The sequence below is a fragment of the Suricata suricatta genome, chromosome 3 (genome assembly GCF_006229205.1).
Source record: "Suricata suricatta isolate VVHF042 chromosome 3, meerkat_22Aug2017_6uvM2_HiC, whole genome shotgun sequence".
In the NCBI taxonomy this organism is placed as follows: domain Eukaryota; kingdom Metazoa; phylum Chordata; class Mammalia; order Carnivora; family Herpestidae; genus Suricata; species Suricata suricatta.
Window position 1 is genome coordinate 25,870,172 of NC_043702.1, and position 22,947 is coordinate 25,893,118.

The 22,947-nt window shown below is 36.3% G+C and overlaps 1 protein-coding gene across 14 annotated transcripts in view; it reads right to left on the reverse strand.

Annotated features, from left to right (window-relative positions):
• The window catches only part of MAP2 (microtubule associated protein 2), a 274,592-nt gene that overhangs the window by 79,410 nt on the left and 172,235 nt on the right, over positions 1–22,947 (reverse strand). For 13 of the 14 annotated variants that reach the window (XM_029933945.1, XM_029933938.1, XM_029933948.1 and 10 more), the window contains one exon: positions 19,116–19,193. The exons of the other annotated variant lie outside the window; for it this stretch is intronic. The gene's annotated coding sequence lies outside the window, so the exon portion shown is untranslated. The remainder of the gene's footprint in view (positions 1–19,115; positions 19,194–22,947) is intronic. 14 annotated transcript variants of the gene reach the window in all.

Below are 22,947 nucleotides of genomic sequence, written 5' to 3' on the forward strand. Positions count from 1 at the left end.
TTCTTTCTTCTTTCATCAAAATTCCAGCTTTTAAAATTCCAGTTCTTAAAATTCTAGCTTTTTGCTTCTGCACAGCAAAGGAAACAATCAACAGAACTAAAAGGCAACTGACAGAATGGGAGAAGATATTTACAAATGACATATCAGATAAAGTGTTAGGATCAAAAATCTATAAATAACTTACTAAAGTTAACACCCAAAAAACAAATATTCCAATGAAGAAATGGGCAGAAGACATAAATAGAAATTTCTCCAAAGAAGATATCCAGGTGGCTACACATGAAAAGATGCTCAATATCACTCATTATCAGGGAAATACAAACCAAAACCACAATGAGATACCACCTCACACCAGTCAAAGTGGCTAAAATTACCAACTTAGGAAACAACAGATGTTGGTGAGGATGTGGAGAACAGGCAACACTCTTGCATTGTTGGTGGGAATGTAAACTGGGGCAGCCGCTCTGTAAAACAGCACGGAGGCTCCTCAAAAAGTTAAAAATAGAATTACCCTATAATCCAGCAATAGCACGACTAGGAATTTATCCAAAGGACATAGGAGTACAGATTCGAAGGGACACATGCACCCTAATGTTTATAGCAGCACTATCAACAATAGCCAAATTATGGAAAGAGCCCAAATGTCCATCAACTGATGAATGGGTTAAGAAGATGTGGTACACACACACACACACACACACACACACACACACACACACATACACACAATGGAATTCTACTTGGTAATAAAAAAGAGTGAAATCTTGCCATTTGCAACAATGTGGATGAAACTGGAGGGTATAAGTCCCTCAGAGAAAGACAGATATATGATTTCACTGATATGTGGAATTTAAGAAACATAACAGATGAACATAGGGGGAGGTTCGAAAAAATGCGAAACAGAGCGAAGCGAACCATAAGGGACTCTTAAATACAGAGAAAACAAATGGAGGGTTGATGGGGGTGGGGAAAACTGGAGATGGGCATTAAGGAGGGCACTTGTTGGGGTGAGCACTGGCTGGTATATGTAAGAGATGAATCACTAGATTCTACTCCTGAAGTCAAGACTACACTATATATTAACTAGTTAAAAAGAATTGTAGCTTTTTCCCCTTAACAAACATTAGATCTATTCTCCCAATCTAATATTCCTTGACCAAAGCATGCATGCTCTCATCCAGCAGTTGAATCCTTGATCACCGCTACACTCTATTTCTTTGATGACTAATTATATAAAAAAAGTAAGACTCATTACTATATGGCAATCTGTCATTAACTTTTGATTCTAGGGATATGAGCCAAATGATATGACTTGGCACTGATCAGATTTCTAACCTACTGAAGATTTAATGTATATCACTTTATCTTAAAACCAGAACGAATATAGTTTTTCTACAGATTAAATTCCAAGCTAAAATGGTATATGGATTAACTCCTTGTCTATTAGTTTATGCAAAATTATTCAATTTTGTTTTTAGATAGAGTTGATGCATTTATGCTTAATGCTGCTAAGTAAAATAAGTACTTTTCCACATACTGAGTAGAAGGTTTTAGTACCATGAACCAGGAGCCTTATAAGTGGTCAGATCTAGATAATTGTAGGTAAGACATCCCACAGAAGAGAAGAGCTATGCAAGTAAGATATACAAGGAACAACAACAACAAAATTAAATGCCTAATGTAACATAGAACATGTCTGTATGGCAAAATTCAATCTATGGCTTGGGGCAGATAAATTCCAATTTTTAATTACTTAATAAATAAAAAATAGATCAATATGATAACAAATTAGACTTTTGGACATATATTTTGTAGCTTATGGATAGGTACACCAGTCAGCACCACGATTATTTGTCAGATTCATAGAACATTTATTATAATGTTAATTAATTTCTCCTATATTAAGATTCTATTATATTTAAATACATCTGCTTTTCAAATTGTCCAGGCCTAATGCTCTATAATGCTGTAATGCTCTATGTTTCAAAACTCTAGGATTTTACCTGAATATCTATACTCACTTACGTGAATTCATATGTACCTATATAGCTTTTTATGTGTGTGAAAAAAATCTGGACTTGCCTACGGGCAATCCGAAGGTCTGCTTCTAACTGTAGAAAGCCATGCTTAAAAACATTGTCTTGTGATATGATTGTCCCTTGCATAAGGATATACAAAATAAACTAATTTATATTGGAATTTTGAATATGATTTGTATTTGGCTTATTTTTTATATTTCTTAAACAATCAAGTAATTTATCACTTTTGACATCTTTAATTACTAGGAACTTTAATGCTTACTGCAGTATTTCCCAGCCTCAGACAGTGATACTATGTTCTGTTTTTAACTGTAAAACTTGTCAAAATTTTTCTATCAGGCAGAATATATATTATAAATAATAACCATGCCTATTGCCTCCTAACAATTTAAAGTACCACTCTTTTGAGAAAATTATATATTATTATTTAGCACACAGTAGATCTCATGTTACCCCCATGTATGTAAAGTGAATAAAATACAAAAGAGACTTAAATTTTATCCACAGAAAACATTTATAAGGCCTTAATATTCTAGAACTTTCAGATAGATTATAGGTTAACAAACTCCCATCACAAATATGAGTTCTTTGGAAAAATTAACATTAGTTTTTTTGTCTGTTTTTGTTTTATTGCTTGAGAGAGAGAGAGAGAGAGAGACAGAGAGAGAGAGAGAGACAGAGAGAGAGAGAGAGCACGCGCACTCACACACACATCAGTTGGGCAGGGGCAAGGAGAGGGAGAGAGAGAATCCCAAGCAGGCTTTATGCTATCAGCACAGAACCTGACTCAGGATTCCATCCAGAACCCTGAGATCATGACCTGAGCCGATATCAAGAGTCGGACGCTTAACTGACTAAGCCACTTAGATGCCCCTAACATTACTTAGTTTTTTAAAAATAGTATTTCTCTTTTCTCTATCATCCCTAGACTACTCTTTTAATTACCATTCAAGCGAATGTTGCTAAGTGAATGAGAACTTTAAAACAAGTGACTTATATTGGTGATGGCCAAAAAACACATTTTTGTTGGTTCTCCCTAAAGGTCTAATATATGCATATTAAAACTTAATGCATTTTAAGCCCAGGTTGAAAAGAGAAGCATTTTCATCCAGGCCTCCATTTATCACTGGACTCTCGGAATACTGTACATGCACTGTACAGAGTTTGATAGGCTCTGATAGTTTCTACACTTTCTGTTCTTACAGCAAGTCAGCAAATAGATATATTTATTCAAGTGCACCAAACAAAAGTTTCTGAGCACATATGCCTCAAGCGCTTGCAGTATGACTGTCACATTTTCTCTATTTCAAGGGAAGAAATAAAAAGTAAGTAGAAACACCTAGAATAAGATGTCCCTGACAGCTCTCTTGTCTCCCTGAACTACCGATGAATTTCTTTTCTCAGGGCTACAGAAGCAAATCAAAGACACATGGCACTGAAAAGAAACCATTTTTTAATTGTCTGCCTACGTAGTTGGAAGTTTTCATGTTTTTCAAAGTCTGAAAGGGGTCATGCAAAAGTAAGACAGACGTACACAATAAAATCATGATAGCAATATACTAACTGGCCAAAATGCCATTTAGTCTACGGTTGGGATTCAAAATTTTAAATGTTGAATAAATTAATCATCAATTCCCTACCCCAAGATAAACACAGAGAAAAAGATTCTGTCAGCTATAGGACGTTTGGCCAACACTAGCTCACTGGGGGGGAAGAGAACGGTTTTGAACCTAATTTTCAGGCATGGTAGATTCGAACTCAAGTCCTAACTCCAAATGCTCCCTGGTGGTCTAATGGTTAGGATTTGGGATTCTCTCAAGTTCTACCTCCATTGGAGAGCATATAAAAAATGACACCAAATGCAAAGAGTAACTAGACCTGAGTAAGACCTACTATACATAACAGAGGCCATGTGAATGTCGGTTTAGAAATATCTTTAAGAAAAACTATTTTGTCTCATTTCGGAAAAGGTAAAAAATCATGAAACTGACACATTCTTTGGCAATCATACCATTCCAATGTATCTTAAAAGTGTTTTCAGCCAATTACCTCCGATATTGATCTGAAAAATTAGAATTTCTGGGCACGGGGCTTGAAAATTGATTGGTAGTTTAACCAAGTTCAACAGGTGATTCTGATCTACTAAAGTTGGAAGACACATGCTTTCAGGAAAGGCTGCTACACAGGACTTCAGAAAAGAACAGGGAAAACAGAAACACATACACAAAGCACCCTATAGAATAACTGGAGTAAAAGGTTAAGGCAATAATCTTGATAGGTCACATGATCACTCTCACAAATACAGGCTGAAGCTTTCCCTTTCTCAGGCTAGTACATTTATGATGAGGCAACCTAGTCCAATCACAGGACTAACTGCTTCTAGTCAGATTCCTGGGAGTATGCCAGTTTGCTGTTGTGTCTAACCCTACTTGAAGGAGGTAGAAATATGTTTAAAATTTACCCATTGTATGTGGTAAAATATACTTCATATTTTGAAAGCAGTAACTTGTCCTCAATCACTGTATCCACATTTTCAAATTGTCCTTAGAATATTTATTTTAGATACTCCTTGTCATTCATTAATGGTTTAGGACAAAAGCACATCTGCTTAAAATATCTCAAATCCAGTTACAATTCTCTTTATCCATTAGGTCATTTTAGAAATGGATGTAGGGTAATAAACGTGGTATGAATATGTAATAATCTGAACGAGCAAAACTCTCAAAGAAGTAACTGAATGTTTTAATATCTTGATAATTTACATGCATGCTGAAAATGTCATTTAGTAGGGTATAACTTTTTCTCTCAGGATTCCCATATAACCACAAACCACACTGTTTTTCTTTGGATTACAGTATTAGAAAGATCACAAAGCACAGAAATAGTCACTGATTATAGTTATTACTAGGCAACATTAAATACGCTCAAAAATTGGCAAAAAGAGAAACAATGAAAGCTTGGAAAATCTAAAAGAAAAATATACTGTGTGCCAGATAGGCATGTCTCCATTTTCATAATGCTCTTGGCATAGGCAGTTCTAGAATGTTTTCTATGATATGGTCTGCCCTGTCATCATGTAATGTACCAATTCAATAAAAACAGTGGGATTGAAATTTTGTACTGCTACATATCCAAGAATGAACAAAAGAATAAAACAACCAGTTATATAATGTAATTAATGACTATGTTTCCCTTTTCCATGTAGGCTCAATTATACTTTATATTATTACTATGCATACCAGTACAACAAAATAGAAACTTTAGTTTTGGTCCCTAACAGTATTTAAAATGTATGTATGTATGCACATCTTTGCTTATAAATGCTGAGTTCAAAGCTTAAATAGTTGTTGATGAACCGACTATAACCTCTATTCCTTCTCTTTGTCTTCCATGCAAAACTAAGGGAAAAGTTCATGTTGACGTAAGAAAGTTAAGTTGAGAATCCAGATGTCTGTTTCATGTCTTCTCTTTTTCAGGCTGCCTGTAAAGTACCTATAAGGATGACTCATTCTTCATTACACACCATGACTAAGAAACAAGTTGTATGAAGAGAGTTGATGGGTGCATAATTATTTCTAATGATGATGAACTCAGAATACAAAACCCAGTGTGAGGTTATTGGTAAAAGTATATAAGATAATAGAAATAAAGCCTAATCCCATGCAAGTTGGAAGTGCTCAATAAACTCTACTGAATTTTGTTATTACTTATGCCTTTTATTTGAACAATTTTAGCAACAGGATCCAGTACATGGTTTATCTCAAATTAAAAAACTGAGGCCAGTGAGAATAAATTATTTCACTGAATTGTAGATGCTTCTAGTGAAATCTAGAATGAGAAGCTAAATCCACTAATATCCATATCATTGTTTGCTCTTTCACCAAATAGTGAGACTAGTGGAACAGGGTTGGAACTAGAGGGGCCAATCTAGATAACAACACTAACTTCACAAGCCTGTTCCCTTGATAACAATCTACCATACTGAGCTGGGTGAGACACTTTATGTGATCATAGCATACAAACTATAATTCAAAGTTCTACATTATTTCTGATTCCTCTTTCCCACTAAGAGGATTAATATATACCTTATATACATATCAGAAACAAATACCATTAAAATGCTCTAAAGCTTAGCCTCTGCTGATGATATGTATTAAGGACCAGCACTTAGGTACTGAGATATGGTGAAATAAATAGTACATTTCCAACCAGAAAATTAGGGATGAATCCTGGCTCTTCCACTTACTAGGTTTGTAAACTTAGATATGGCATTAAACTTGAGTATTAATTTCATAAGCATGAAACAAACTACTGAAGCATTCAGCAAATACATTTTGACCCTTACATCAACATTCTTCTTTTCCAAACTAGGAGAAATTCAGTCACAATAATTGCACTAAAGCTTTCTTTAAATAAACATAAATTTGAGCATCAGGGAAATAAGCATAAATTTGAGCTTTCAATTTGGATTTGGGACAAGTAATGATTTTGTTTTCGTCTTTACCCAGTTTGAAATCTGATTTTAGATGTGTCAGACTTCGTCCAGTGTCATATAACAAAACGTTGTAAATACAAATCTCTTTTCAGTCCCAATTTAAAGAATACTCTGTGGAGTTGCAGACATTGACAAGGAAAAGTTAGGTCACAAGTATTTACTTGCACCACCACCATGTGAGGATCCTTTAGTCCTGGACACATAAGATCCACATAGTAGGAAAGGGACTGGCTGAGTGTTCAAGAGGCTATGATCTAAAAACAACAATCGGTCCTTGAGGAAAAGATGCTTCAGAGATTTATTTATAGGAGGTGGAAGAGAGCCATGACTTGGGTAAACTTGAAAGGTGTGTTATATACCACAAAATAAGATACTAGAATTAAAAACAAATACCAACCAAAGAAAAGCCAAAAAGCTGGAGAAGAAAAGGGCAGTCATGAGAAGAAAAGAAAAGAAGAATAGATAATTGGAAGTGAAGGATGTGCAGACCATATATCCAAAAATTATTGACTTATGATTTTCCATGAAAGGAACCTGCTATTATCTATTTAAGACAGAAAGAAGGATGAAGACCTGTGGAATTATAAGCAAGATTCCATTTATTCTGTTTCCTACTACTTTATCTGATCTTCTCAGTTCCTTTATCTTTTGATGAACAATTCTCCCTCCACAATTGCAAGCCATATGATGCTGCCTCTCACATGTTCTAAGATCTGTTTTCCAAATACAGTAAGTATATGAACTTACCATATAATGCCAGAGCATTTGTTATCTGTATTTCTTTGAATTTAATACACTCCTTGACAGTGGATGTATTTAAGCAAAAGCCAAATGTCTACCCTATTATGAATGTTATAGAAGCAATTGTGGTTTTGATTGATGGAGCAATGACTGCTAAAGTGCCTTCCAATTCTAAGATTACAAATCTTAATTCACTAAACAAATAATTGTTTGAAAACTGTCTCTAAAACATTATTGAAAGGCTTCATGTAGCAGGCAATAAGAGGAGGATACATTGGGGATGCAAGAAAAATATTGCATCTCTTTTGCTAAAGGGTCTCACAGACAAACCAATAGTTTGAAAAATGTAGGATACAAGGGGCACCTGGATGGCTCAGTCAGTTAAGCATCCAGCTTCGGCTCAGGTTATGATCTCACGGTTTGTGGGTTTGAGCCCCACATCAAGCTCTGTGCTGATGGCTAGCTCAGAGCCTGGAACCTGCTTCGGATTCTGTATCTTCCTTTCTCTCTGACCCTCTCCTGCTCACACTATCTCTCTCTGTCTCTCAAAAAAAAAAAAAAACATTAAAAAAATTAAAAAAAAGAAAAATGTAGAATACCAAATAACACCAGTAAATGCAATGACAGAGGACAAAGCAGGTGCTAAATGAATATAAACCTTCTGAGTCATATGTATTTAAAAAGAAAAAAGGAAGAATGTAAAATATTTGCATTACATGCATTTTAAAATCCACCAAACTTTTACATCCATGGAGAACCCCAAATCTAGCTAATACTGGTTTTCTTCTAGAGAAAAGTAAAGTATAAGTCATATACAGTAGATCAGTTTCTTCCTTCCTTCTTTTTTCTCTTTCTTGAATTTAGGGCAGCCTATGTGCTATGTTGGACTGTGCCACTGCTGCCTGTAATGGTGATTCAGGGGAATTCTAAGTAGAGAGCAGTCTTGCTCACTGCATCAGTTGAGTTGGGCCTTATTTGGACTTCCCTCGTTACTCAGGTCTGATTCAACTGTCTTCATGTACTGTTTGACTTATGTCTCTGAGCAAACATATCTTTGTGTGTCCTAGAGTGAATTCTAGAAATCAAGTCAAATTTTATGGCTTCTTATTTTTATTCTGCCAATATATTTGCTATAAATATATTTGACATAAATTTGCTAAATCTTCCAGGAATGAAATGCATGTAATTTGTCTATGTTTATGAGAAAGTAAAAAAAATGAGCTGGAAAAAATAATCAAGTAAACAAATATCCACAATGACAAATTTTCCTATAATTTTTCTTATATGTGAAATACTGAGTGTAGGCACAGATATGGCAATATTATATGGTGGGCCCATAGGTAAAATATTTTGATATAAAAGTAGTCTTATCATGGGCAAGTCAGGCAAATAGCAGCAGACTTATTGGCCAAGAGAAAATAAAAACATGATTTGGAATGTAAGAAATGTTAAATTAATTTTAAATGAAATACATTTATAGGAAAGTCACAAAAATTTTAGGAAAGCATATTAATTGTGTAAATATATTCATTGTGAAATGCTTACTTTTAATTTAAATCCATTTTTTTTAAATTTTTTAAATGTTTTTTATTTATTTTTGAGAGACAGAGAGAGACAGCATGAATAGGGAGGGTCAGAGAGAGAGGGAGACACAGAATCTGAAGCAGGCTCCATGCTCTGAGCTGTCAGCACAGAGCCTTACGCGGGGCTTGAACCCACGAACCGTGAGATCATGACCTGAGCCAAAGCCAGACGCTTAACCAACTGAGCCACCCAGGCGCCCCTCCAATACATTTTTAACACTTCATCATAGCTACTGCATTATTAAAGGATATGAACTTTATGCTTTTTTAATGGCAGTAGGAGAAGGGGAGAGTAGGGATCAGGTAGAGCTGCTGAGAAATCTCTGGACAGGTCACCATGGACTGCTCCACACCTTCTTGGTTTTCAGATGAACCGAGGCCAGAAGAGCATGGCCACCGTAAATCTGCTTCATTTAGGTATGTCCTGTCTAAGCTTTTGTTTGGCATACTGTGATTTTTGGATTTTTAATCTGTAAGTCCAAGAATCTATCTTAATATTTTTTTCAAAGAAGTGAATAGGACAGTCTGGAGAATCCTCCTGTCTCTGCCACTGTGAATCTCTAAAACATTTTTTGAAATTCTTTTCAATTACATGCTGAAGAACTTGAGCACCGGAAGTAAACATCTTGACTAAGAAAACACTTCTCAACAATGAGAGAGCATATGGACTATTTCTATATGGTCTTCTTTTTAAAGGCTGTATATAGAACCTTTCAAAGAAAGGCTTTCAAAACAAAGGAAAACAAAATCACAAATTGACTTAACATTTCTCAAAATCCTTAAACATTGATAATTAAAATGAAAAATGTTCTTCTTGCTATTTCTGAAAGCTTACAAAGAAGTGATGTACTGGGAATCTGGGTGGCTCAGTTGGTTAAGCTTCCAACTTCAGCTTAGGTCATGATCTCACATTTGTTGAGTCTGAGACCTGGATCAGACTCTGCTCTCTCAGTGTGGGCCTGGCTCCAATTCTCTCTTTTCCTCTCTCTTCGCCCTTCCCTCGCTCATGTTCTCTATGTCTCTATCTTCAAAATAAATAAATAAACATAAAAAAAAGAAGTGATGTACTATTAAGAAAGAGAAATGTCAGGATATAGTATCAGCTTAGAGGACATGGGTATGAGACTTTCAGAACATGGCTCATAGATCTCCATTTGGCCATACCAAGTACTAGTAGACTACTTGTCTACACTGAGGACCAGTTTTCTCAATGCTAAATGAGATTACTAGAAAGGGTTTGACAGAAATAGATGGAAAAAGCAGTATCTTTACCCAACAAAGTATGAGACCACAGGAATTTGCTTCTTGGACTTTTTCAAAATATTTTAGTATAGCTAAAAATAGGAGGTAAATTGAGGAGAGAAAATCCTCCAAATTTAAGTTAGGATTTCAGAGTTTAGTTATGTAAAAAATGTGAACTCAAGATGGAATCAAGAAACTCAGTGATATAAGAATGCTCTAAATAACTGGAAAAACTGCTTTCCCTACCCCCCCAAAAAAATGACTATAAACAACTGTTCTTTACCTTGACATGGGATCTGTATTTCCAGTGAACATTTTGGTTGAGAATTTTGAAGCAAGATTTAATTTCATCTTTTCAACCTTTTTCTTTCTTTGTTTTAACTTAAAAAATAAATTAGAATTAAATATTTTAACTAAAACTATATTCCATGTCTGGCATTTTAATCATTAAGACAAAAGAAAGCAAATATTTCAGTTAAACATAAATATTTTCTTGGAAACTCAGGATTATGTAAATTACAAAACATAGCCACATATCCTTTGAGAAACCATAGACCTGAAATGTAAAGGAAACCAACATTTCTTAGAAAAGAATAAAAGTCTTGTCAGGAATAATTTACACATAAGACAGAGACTACCTCACATCCTTATCTACAAGAAAATAAAAAGTAAGACAGGTGCCGTAAGTGTAGGCAATAAAAGAGAAATATGAGATCAGAACATCTCCTCTGATGGTGAAATTTTTTTATTTATTACAAAAAATTTTTAATGTTTCTTTTTGAGAAAGAGAGAGGCAGACCACAAACGGACGAGGGGTGGAGCGAGACAGGGAGATAGAGAATCTGAAACAGGCTCCAGGCTCTGAGCTGTCAGCACAGAACCTGATGCGGGACTCGAACCTACAAAACCACGAGATTATGACCTCAGCTAAAATCGGACGCTTAACTGACTGAGCCACCCAGGTGCCCCTCTGATGGTGAAATGTAACAATATTTATGAATACCTATTCTGTCACAGGCATGGTTCTAGAGGCTGAAGATATGCAAATACCCTCAAGACTCACTTTTGGCCTTCAGGAGCTCCTGAGAGAAACTAACACATCAACACATACTTACGTGACGATATGATAAGTGCTTTAAGAGAGGTATTAAATGAGTTAATGGAAGTTCCCAAGAAATCAGAAATTCATGGGAGACTTCAGAATGACAAACTTGCTTTCTGTGGTGAAGGGTATTTGTGGTGGACAAGGGCACATTTTATACACAAAACGGCAACACGAAGACTGCGGTAAGAGGACTGGAAGCGTGCTGGGAAACATCAAGGATGTTCCGGAATGCCAGGAAGCAGTGCAGTGGAAGATGCCGCCAGGAGAGGCAAGTGTCTGGAGGATAAAGCACTCTGCTTGGCGGGCTGTGCAGTGTAGCCTGTATCATCATTAATGGCATATCACTGAGAAACTCTGACCATATGCTGATAAGATGAGCCAGAGAAAAGGGTTGCAGAAGGTTACGATCAGACCCAGGAAAAGCAGATAGAGGACCAATAATGCAGTCATCAATGAGAGTGCAACACGAGTCTGAACGAAGAGAGCAGTGGGACGGGAGATGGGGGAAGACGTAAGGTTTTTAGACTGAGACACAGGGAGTCTCTCAAACGCCTCATGCAAGCTTCCTATCCCTATCAAAGTGACATTTTAATCCTACAGCAACCAAAGCCCTAATTAATGTACACTGCAATATTTCATATAAGAATATGAACCTCATTTTAATGATAAATGACTAAATTTATCATTTAATATATTTAATATAAACTTGAAAACAAGAAGAAGACAGCAAGGCAAGAAGAAAGCATTTTTTTTTTCTTTTGCTAGGACGGTCAGAGAAGCATCTGATAAGATGAGCTCAGAGGAAACACAAATGCTGTGGAGGGTGCTCCTTAAATCCCTTTTTTAAAAACAAAGTTTCCTTTCAATTACTGCCGCCAGACAGAGAAGGCCAGATCTATGTTTTCACTCATATGTGGATCTTGGAAAGTTAACAGAAGATCATGGGGGAAGGAAAGGGAAAAAATAGTTACAACCAGGGATGGAGGGAGGCAAACCACTGAGACTCTTTAATACAGTGAACAAACAGACGGTGAATGGGGGGAGGAGGGGGGAGGGGAAATGGGTGATGGGCACTGAGGAGGGGCACTTGCTGGGATGAGCACTGGGTGCTGAGCCAGTTTGACAACAAATTATATTAAAAAATAAAAATAAAACAAAGTTTCCTTTAGATTTCTTAGGTTCCATCAACAAGACCAACTTTGAAAAGAAACACATGCAGGAACAGAAAAGCTGAAAACAAAAAGGCGTACCCACACAGCTTCCCAGGCACAGCAGTCACCTTAGAAAAAGGTCTGTGTGACTGTTTCCGTCCTTTGCTCTTTATCCGGGATTGATTACTACTGGATTTTTCCTAGAGTTCTGTTCACAGTGCTTTTAAATGACTCAAGCTTTGGCACCCCCTCACTAAAGTATTGCTTTAGTGAATTCTCAATTTCCCTCACAGAGACTGCAACTATGTCACAATCAAACTACCTTCTGTAGTAATTACTGAACACATGGTACAACTGGAGTCCTTGACATTCATTAAAAAAAAAGTGCAGGGGGTGGAGAGTAAAAAAAAAATCAATCATAAGAAATTAGCAGTGTTAAGGAAATCATTCTACTTCTCAGAAAGAAAGATTTGACAGTGACACAGAAGGAATCAGCCTCCAGGATCAGCCATGTTGGATTTTAGTTCATCACCTCCCGTTCTTCCCACACAGGCTGAAGCATCAGGCCACTTTTCCTTCTGTGCTTGTAGAAAGGGCCAGTTTCATTAGGGTTTCTTCATTTTGAAATGCTCTCTGATGCCATGAGAGCTTGCTTAAATTGCTACCTTTTCTCAAAGGGTAAAGGAGTTTTAACCTTCCAGGAAAAACCAGTGGCCGTGCCATTTCCGCAATGCAATATATTCACTCACCCGACCATTCCAGTCACAGGAAATTGAATCTCCATGGCAGAATTATTTAGCAGATAAGTTGATTTTGTGGAATATTTAGCTAATAAAATGGCTTTTCTACAACACTGTGACACAGTATCTCATTTATAAAAAATAAATGCACCACTTCCCTTCATACAAATAGCAACATTTACTCCAAATACATACATGGAACAAATACAAAATACACTGTGAAGCCTATATATGATTATTTGTGAGTTCATCAAAACATAAAAGTACTTGAAAAATTTTTTTGCGAAAGTACAAACTGAGTTCTTCTCCTCAATATTTTATTTACCTTTACTCGTTACTTTTCTTTAAAAAGGCACATCCTTCTTTGGTTCAAAATGGGTTTGACCACCCCCAATCACATCTTTTTGTAACGAATTTTAGAAATTTGTTGAAGTACAAATATTCATTTTGTTCCTCAATGAAGCGTTCTTCATCTTTTAATTAGTCAACTGGTTCACTTAGCAAGAAGTTATTGAAAAACTAAACATATTAGGTACTATGCTATTTTTAGCCATTATTCTCTTGGACACATGCTTATTTCTATAAGGAAGGTTTTACAAAATATCTTATTTGTGTACTACTTTAAAAATTAACAGTGATAAGCTGATGTTTCAAACACATTTGCTGTTTTAACATGATACTGAAATAATGATTCACATGGTATGATTGGCATCTCTTCTCACCAGGGCTTGAGGTGTTTGATCCAAATGTTCACATATATTTATACTCAAGACAGATTTTCCTTTGGTATCACAGAGTCAGCTAACAGTTTATCAGAATCTCTTTCTTCTTTTTCCTGAGCACATAGTAAGAATGTATTTACTAACCATCCTTACTGGTAGGTGAGGTCCTATAAATCAGCTCTAGCCAATGGAAGTCTGGCTCACATACAACTCCTATGTGCTCCCCCTTGGTTTTTGCCCCTCTTGCAGCTGGCTGGAGACAATGACAAAGTAAAGCCATGAATGGAAAGATTCCTATGTCTGAAAGGAATCCCACAAATCTGTAAAAAGGACAGATAGGCTCCCAATCCAAACACTCATGCAGGGCTATTAAATGAGCAAGAAATAATGTTATAGGACATTTCTGGACCTATTTGTTTGAGCAATTAGCCATCCTTTTTTAAAAAATTTTTTAATGATTATTTATTTTTGAGAGAGAGAGACAGAGACAGAGCACAAGTGGTGGGGGAAGCAGAAAGAGGGAGACATAGAAACTGAAGCAGGCTCCAGGCTCTGGGCTGTCAGCACAGAGCTGGATGCAGGGCTCTAACCCATGGTCCATGAGATCATGACCTGGGCCAAAGTCAGGGGTTGAGCCAACTGAGTTCCCCAGGCACCCGTGAGAAATTAGCCATCCTAATGCTACGACATGCAACTAGAAAACACATAGCTTTTCTAAGACAGACAAGGGGAAAATGGGTATTTAGGCAGGAGTTGCAGAAATAAAGACAATGTAACTGAGAAAACCATGGCTTACAAGGAGAATAATTAAGTTGGAGAAGAAGCAACAAGTTGTCTGCCGTCATTAGAATGAAGGAAAGATAACCTAGTACACAGATGGATTAGAGAGTGCCCAGAAATGGCCCCTGGGAGCACAGTTTTGAAGGGTCTTTACTGAGTTTGATACTTTATACATTGCAGGAAAATTTTAAGTTTTCCTAAATGATGCACATGGAAAAAAAAATTACGTGGTGCCTGCACAGAGGAGAGTCAGGTTGTAAAAGAGTCAGAAAAAGGGCAACTCATCAAAGGTCACTGAAAGGTTCAGGTAAAGGTGCTGGAGGTGGGGCAGAGGGAGTAAGAGTGTCCAGTCCTTGGATTACGAGGTACCTCAGTAACCACATAATTTTCCCTCTTTCTTTAAGCAAAAATGTAGATTTCCACTGGCTTTCACTTCTTTCCTGAATTAACAGAGACAAAGGTCCTTCAACTGGTCAAACATCCAACAAGACTTGACTTTTAAGACCTCCCACAGTAAGCCTCCTTCTAAGTGACTTACACTCATGGCCAGCAAAGGAACTCAATGCGTAATAACCATTTGTATATTCTATGCATTAGAAAAAGTGCTCATCAGCACCCACCTGTTGTCTTTTCCTATTTCCATTTGGCCAAACTGTTAAAAGGCAAGACTTACTGACAACACTGCCCTGACAAGAACCCGGGCCTTTTGCGGCAGGTGGTGCCCACCTCTGCCTACAGAAATGCAGCCCAAACAATCTGCTCAGAATTGCCGAGAAATCAGTAGAATGTGCTTATGACTCAGCCTGTTAAGTAGGAGGACTGTTATTGTTATTTTAACTCTTGCCAGAGTATGTGGGCAATTCTCCCTTTTTCTGTCTCTGGTTAACCATGAGACATCTTTCTTCAAAACCTCACCCCTGGAATAGGTTCTTGCTTTGTAAGAGCCAGAACAATTTGGGGTCTGTGTATAACCGCCAGCTGATAGTACAGATTAGAAGAGACTTTCATGGAGGAGACATCTGATATCCCAATTTACCAATTGAGTTTATTTTTAGAACGTATAACCTGCCTTTAAAATTTTTCACATAGAGGCCGATGGGCCAGAGCTGAGTGCTGATAAGATAGATGGTAACTAGGACAAGTCAAGGTACTTATTTTCAGAGAGGATAGTGAAAATGCCAGGTCTTCTTTCTCTTTTCCCTAACTGTTGGGGACATTGAGGTCCTATTGTTTGTCTTTCTCCTGCCAAATGTTCTCAGCACTGTAAATACTCATCAAGTGCTGCTCCTAAGGAATACTGTAAAAGTAAAAGAAAAAAAAGGCAGCATGTTTTACAGAACATTGTTTTAAGGGCTAAAATTCACACATCTATGACTGATGAAAAGATACACATCTAAAGATAATGCAAAATCTAAGCAATGTCATGTTGTACCAAGTCTTGATCTTTTTATTTAAAAGATGGCATGTAATTATAAAATAAATATTTTCTGCTCTTAAAATGGATTTCTCATATCTACCCAGCTGATTTGTGCTTAATTTGTCTGTTTTTTTTACTGTAAATTAAGATTCAATATTACATATCAGTAGAATAAATTTTATCAGAATGCTATAAAATCATGTGTCAAAATTGTGTACGAAAGCTCCCCAGCATTCCAGAAGCAATTGACTCAGTTAAGACAAACTGAAAGAATCCTTAAAGGGGCAACAGCCATTACTGATGTGTTTATTAAAGACATAGTGTGTATTCCACAGTATTCTTTACATACCTATTCAGTCCCTTAGCAAGTGAGAGCCCACAAAGATAGAGACACTGTTCTAGACACAGCTCAGAATGTCACCCAGTCTCCTCAGCGGTGAGGAAAGGTTAAGATGATGCCGTGGAGGTAGAAGATGCCAGTTTGTATAGCACCTTTCTGGCCACAGTAGGAGAGAGGGCTTTATTCTGACTGTTGGTGGATTTTGGGCAGTCACTGGTGGATTTTGAACAAAAGAGTCATATTAATTGATTAAGATTTATGAAAATCACATGATGTGAACAACTATAGGAAAGCAAGGTGGACACAGGAGGCTATGCAGTGGTCAAGATGAGAGAGTGGATTCCAATGATACAAGTAGAGAGAATGAGAAATGATCACATTCTGGACAGGCACCAGCTTTGTACTGTTATTATCTGCTGTGAAGCTTAAGGGGGTTAAATAATATGCTTCTAAGAGGTAGTAGAGGCTGAAAATAAACCATTTGTCAGGGTTGTTTACTGCACTGTAATGTTTACATGGGCTTTTGGGCCAAAGAGATGCTATTACATGAAGTAGTAAGACTCTTAAACTCCAGAGACAGAGTAGAAGTACATGTATTAGGTTTGAAAGACTCAATTCTAAATATATAGAATGCTTAGTAGTAAGTATTAGCCACTGATTACAAAGATAATGTCATTTACAAAGCATTTTTACTCTTATTATCCCATTCAATTTAATCTAATTGGCATGGTTAGGTGACCAGAAAGGTAATTACCTGGTAAATGATGTTAGCATAGCAATATAGAGATATCTAATGAAATAGTCACTTTTTGGTATTACTGAAGGAAACTTTGCCACCCCGAAATAGCCTGTTTTGTCTCTCTGGGTCGATCTTGTGTCTTTCTTGCTTTTCTAACATCTGTTCCTTCAAGCCATGTACAAGGATCCTAATAATTTATTGTGGCAAAAGCATTAAAAACAACAACCCAAACATGAGTCCATCAGTTCGTGAGGTCCTTACAGCCAGTAAAAGAGATGATTTTCTAATAGGAAAAAACTAAAACAAACAGAATTAGCATAGTATCACATATTAAGAACTTTGGATTTCTTACATATGTATGCCAAAGATACCTTGAAAGACATGCTTCAATCTTAGCATTGAATCTTCAAAATGTTACGTTATTTGGAAGCAGTAACTAATAATACTAAATACCAGATTATTGAAACATTCAAATGAGTCGACCAGATCTTCATGTATCAATATGGCTGAGTCTCAAACTATGTCGGTGAAGGCAAGAGAAGTCTACAGCAGCATGTCATTAATGTAAACTCTCAAAGTGAAAATAATTACATGGCATAATGTCTCACACACGCCACTAAAGTATCAGAACACATACAGGAAGGATATGTCATCTTCAGGATTATGACATCTTACAGAAAGAAAGGAAAAGGAGCAAGGTGAGCTTTTGTTCTTTCCATGGTGATTTCTTTCATCAGAAAATATCTGAACAAAGCTGAAAATTAGCACTTGTTTACTCCATGTGGCAGATACTTAGGTAATTACTATATTTCCTATATTTTGGTTTGAAAATTTTGTAAAGTTTCTGAATTGAAAATAAAGTGATGAAGAATTTATGAAAACAGTAAAGCATATATTGTTGTGACCAATTGAAGATTGGATAACTAGTTCTTCTAATAAAAAGAAATTAAAGTAAACTACATTCTCCATTTCCTAGAATAAAAAGTCATTTATTTGTCTTCTTTCTACCATATTATTCTGCTTTAACACAGGAATTTTGAGTTTAAAGAAAGATGTAAAATCAAAGAAAAATTCTTTCTGCTTGTAAACTGATCGAAAGTATGTATATTCTTTTATTTACTCATGTAACAATTATAAACTAATAAGTAAAAACATAAAATAAATGTTGCCTATCATGATTCTTTTGGTAAATGCATTTTTTTTTTGTCTTCTAGAAATTTGGATAGAACAAATTCAAAGCATAGGAGAAGCTGATGTCTAGGCATTTACAATACAACCTGAAATTATTCTCATAGTACTAGCTGGGGCTGGTGTTCTCCCAGACCTCTGTATAAAATCTTGGGTGAACTCCTTACATCTGCTTGCCTCCTCTCCCTCTGCCTCAAACCTCAAATCTGTATCATGGAAATGATCCCTGTATCTACTCACAGAGTTGTTGTAAGGAATACAGGGGTTAGTTATATAAAGTAAATAATGCAGGTCACATCAGGCACATAGTGAGTGTTGAGAAAATACTACTGGCATTTTTACCCATAGCACGAGAAACAGGCTTAGTTCAGTCCTCATTTCAGAAAAAGACATTTTTGACTCTTTTACTATTATTAAATCATTCAAAACATTTTGAAGTGCTATTTCAATAAACCTAAATCGACTAGCTATAGAATTCATGTGTGTTTCTTCCTTATCAAAACAAAGTGATATTTATTTAATAAAGATTTTTATTTTAATATGGTTGGCAGGGTTGCCTACATGGCTCAGTCGGTTAAGCCTCTGACTTTGGCTCAGGTCATAATCTCACCCTTCAGGAGTTCGAGCCCCACGTCAGGCTTTATGCTGACAGCTCACAGCCTGAAGCCTGTTTCAGATTCTGCATCTCTCTTGCTCCCTGCCTCTTCTCAACTCACATTCTGTCTGTCTCTCTCTATCTCAAAAGTAAATAAGCATTAAAAGATGTGATTGACAAAGAGTTATTTTTCAAAACTGTGGATAACTCTTTTATTGTAGAGAGGATAGGGTCTTACCTACTCAAGGAAGTAGTAAAATGGTAAAATTCGTTATGTTGTATTCTCAAAGGGTTAATAATATGTTCTGGCTTCTTTCTGTAAAAAAAAAAAAAGAATTTAGGAAATTGTTAATTTAATCTATGATCCATATAAAAATCTATTACATCATGTAGATCAATGCCAAATTCAACTCGTGGCTTTCTCGTGCTCTGTTGGGTTACTGTGAGGCTGCAAAATGGATTTCATGGTTTCCTTTATGGTCACACACTGAGCATGTGCAGCCAGCTAAGTGCTCTTGCATGTGTTGAACAGAGAAATGAAAATGTTAACGGTTGCACACTTTTTCCTCACTTTTTAGCTTCACTCTTGTGAAGCTTCCTAAGTATTATATCTAAGGAAAAACAAAATTTTAAATTGTTTAAATTGTTTTCAGCTAATAAATAGCAGGCAACTGTGTTCTCTCACAAGAGAATATATTCATCCTAGTATATTGTTAATTATATCTTTACAGGCTGGGCCTCTAGCCCAGCTGCATTGATTCCCTCCAGCACAGGATGGAGCGGAATTTTTTAACAACGAATTAAATTTTCCCTATACAGTATGAAGCTTACTTTGACATTCAGAATTCTAAAAATCATACTGGATTAGTAGTTCTGCTTAGAAAGTTCACTAGTACAATACAGGACACTTCTTACTGAAGTGCTATCTAAAAATAAACCCAATTACTAGAAGGCACTAGGTTTGCTTTGTGCCTCATAAGCCATTCTGAACGCATAAATGGTTTGTGTTTATGTACAAGGGCAGAAATCATTTTGAAACCTTGCTCTCTTACAACAGGCATCTAAATCTATGCATCTCTGTATGTTACCACCAGGGCGTGTGTGATTTCACACCTGGTAGAGTGGATGGATGCCATCATATATCCTCAAGGAAGGTGTCCTACAAATAAAGGGCCCTAAGACTCAAAGTATGATAGCTATTAACTCTTCTTGGAGACCCACTAGGAAACGTGGAGTTGGAAAGATAAGAAGCAGTTGGCTCATTTCTTCTCTATCACCTTTCAGAGGACAATGTGCGTAGGGATATGAGCACACAGAGTTTGATTCAAAAGTAAGAACCATTGACTGGGCCTCATTCCATACGCAACAGCAAATAAGTCTATTACTGCATATTTAAGTTAGAAAGGCTTAACATTAAAAAAATAAAATTCTGCAGGCAAGAAGAAACATAATAGAATTCTCCAATCTCTCAAGTAATTTGACAGTTATGTTAGGAAAAACAGTCCTCAGTGCCCACACATCTAAACAGTTCCTCCACCTCTATTTCAGCTCAGTGGTTGTCAAATTTTGAATATATTTAACATTATTATACAGAGTTCTATACACAAGAACTTAAGACTACTTAAAGATTTTTTAAGAGTAGTTTTGATTAAAAGCACATTAAATATTGTAGGTTGATTTTAGAGCAAAAAGAGAATGGTAGAGCAGCTCTGGACCTTGTTCAGATAGAAAGGGCCCTCACGTATTTAATCAATGAATGCTGAATAAAATATCATGCTTTGTTTCCTCTTTAAATTCCCTATTTTCCTTAAATTCCTTCATGTGCATATATTTTACACTACATCTTCATGATTTTTTAAAAAAATTTTATGTCTTTATTTTTTTATTTTGAGAGAGAGAGACAGAGAGTGAGCAAGGGAGGGGCAGAGAGAGAGAGGGGGACACAGAATGTGAAGCAGGGTCCAGGTTCTGTGCTGTCAGCACAGAGCCCAATGTGGGGCTCAAACCCACAAACCGTGAGATCATGACCTGAGCCAAAGTCGGACGCTTAAGCGACTGAGCCACCCAGGCACCCCCATCTTCATGATTTTGAAATACATGTCTATTTGTCTGTATAAGTGTGTAAGTACACATTATATATGTTTACATGTCTCTTTGATCCTAGTAAATATTTTTAAAAAGCAAGAAAGGATTCTATAGAACAAGGGTCAGCAAACTGTTCTATAGAACAGATCCATGGACTGAATCTGTCCTGTTGCCTGCTTTTCTAAATACAGTGTTATTGGCATCCAGCCACGTTCATTCATTTCTTTGTTGTCTGTGGCTGTTTTTATGCTTCAATGCCACAGTAGAGGAGCTGTGACAGAAACTCTATGGCCTTTCATGTATTTATACATGACCTAAATGTTTACTATCTGGCTCTTTACAAGAAACATTTGCTCACACCTGTTATCAAAGAACATGTTCATCATTTGAGGAATACCAAAAACAATATTTAAAAACCAATATCCTGTCTTTTATAGTCTTTCCAAATATTAACTCAATAGTTACATATGAATAAAAGTGAAATTCCAGCCCTAAGCACTTTTTTAAAAGCTAATTTCATTCCAACAGAATTGGGAAATTATTGGCCAAAGGATGGGATGATTACTAGAAAATTGAGGTTACTCAGTCATAACAATTTTAGTCATAAAAATAATGCCCCATTTACCCATCATCCTGACTTTTGTGGGGTTTTTTGTTTGTTTGCTTGTTATAAAATTAAAATGGTTTTGCTTTTTTTCTAGACTTTATTTTATGAAAAAGAGATAAATGCCATCTGGGATTTATTTTTTAAGAGCAACTTATGGCCTATTCCACTAGTCACATTAAATTGAAGTCATTTTAAATTAACACAGTGCTGCTAGAATGATCATTTTTATTGCATATCAAAAAAGTCAAATTACTTCAACACAGTTTTTGTTAAGAATATTATTTGACATAGTCTTAGTATTTGATATCTTCTACATAGTGGCTACAACTCCCTAAAATAATATTAACAAATATTTATGCAGCATTTATTATGTGCCACACAATGTTCCAAGTACTTCATATATATTAATTCCCCTATTCTTTCCTATCAACCTCTATGACGGGTAACTATTGTTATTCCTACTTAAAGATGAGAAAACCGAAGCAAACAGACTTTAAGTGCCCTTCCCAGAATCACATAGCTAGAAAGCAGACTTTTCTTTTCTTTTCTTTTTTAAATAGTTTATTGTCAAATTGGTTTCCATATAACACCCAGTGCTCTTCCCTACAAATGCCCTCCTCCATTACTACCACCCCTCTTTCCCCCGCCTCCCCCTTCAGCCCTTGGTTCCTTTTCAGCATTCAATAGTCTCTCATGTTTTGCATCCCTCTCTCTCCCCAACTCTCTTTCCCCCTTCCCCTCCCCATGGTCCTCCATTAGGTTTCTCCTGTTCTCCTGTTAGACCTATGAGTGCAAAAGAGCCTCAATGTCCATCACCTGATGAACGGACAAGACTTTCCAACCGTATACCAACTCTTTATGGACCTTGAGAATTGGTATTAGGTCTTCAACTCTGGTGAAAGACAATTTCAAACATAAAGGCTTTTGTGGCTCCTTGAAAAGTGATATTTCACCAATGGCAACATTCAATTTACTAGAAACACCTACTAAACATTTATTTTATTCGTATAAATACTGAATTTTACCAAACAGAAAAGCACTCAGCTGCAATTCTGCTTCTGTTTTCTACTCCATTATTTCTATCAGGTTTGCTTAAGCCACTATCCAGAACCTCTTAGAGTTGATTGTGAAATGCTGAGAATCATGGCTGGCAACACCTCACAAAGTTAGTTTACTTAACAACTATATTTAGGGGCAGCCCACATATAATAGAGAATAGAGTGCACATTGGCATCACAATCATAAATTGAGTAGATTATCGACTGAGGCAGTCAAGGTAGACACTTGTTCAGCAATGGACAAAATCAGCTTTTACCAGTTGATTACTCAGATAAATAGTATGTGCACATAATGTACTTAGTCTGCCTATAATACATGT